At 33.0% G+C, this 209-nt stretch overlaps 1 protein-coding gene across 1 annotated transcript in view; it reads left to right on the forward strand.

The window, feature by feature from the left end:
* The first annotated feature begins 6 nt into the window (after nt 1–6).
* The window catches only part of LOC126387089 (olfactory receptor 6N2-like), a 1,620-nt gene continuing 1,417 nt past the window's right edge, over nt 7–209 (forward strand). Inside the window, exon 1 of the mRNA XM_050039645.1 lies at nt 7–183. The gene's annotated coding sequence lies outside the window, so the exon portion shown is untranslated. The remainder of the gene's footprint in view (nt 184–209) is intronic.

Consider the following 209-nt stretch of genomic DNA (forward strand, 5'->3'; position numbering starts at 1 on the left):
AATCAATATGATTATCTGATATTAATTCGTTTACTAACACTGCTTTAGACGATAGAGACCTGATATTTAACAGTCCGCATTTAATTCTCCTGTTTTGTCTTTCTGTCACAGAAGAGGTTTTAATTTTTATGAGGTTGTTATGCACAACTCCTCTTTGTTTAATTTTAGATTTAAATAATTTAGGTGGTCGGGGGACAGACACCGTTTGT

Source organism: Epinephelus moara, unplaced genomic scaffold (genome assembly GCF_006386435.1).
Source record: "Epinephelus moara isolate mb unplaced genomic scaffold, YSFRI_EMoa_1.0 scaffold197, whole genome shotgun sequence".
Classification (NCBI taxonomy): Eukaryota; Metazoa; Chordata; class Actinopteri; order Perciformes; family Serranidae; genus Epinephelus; species Epinephelus moara.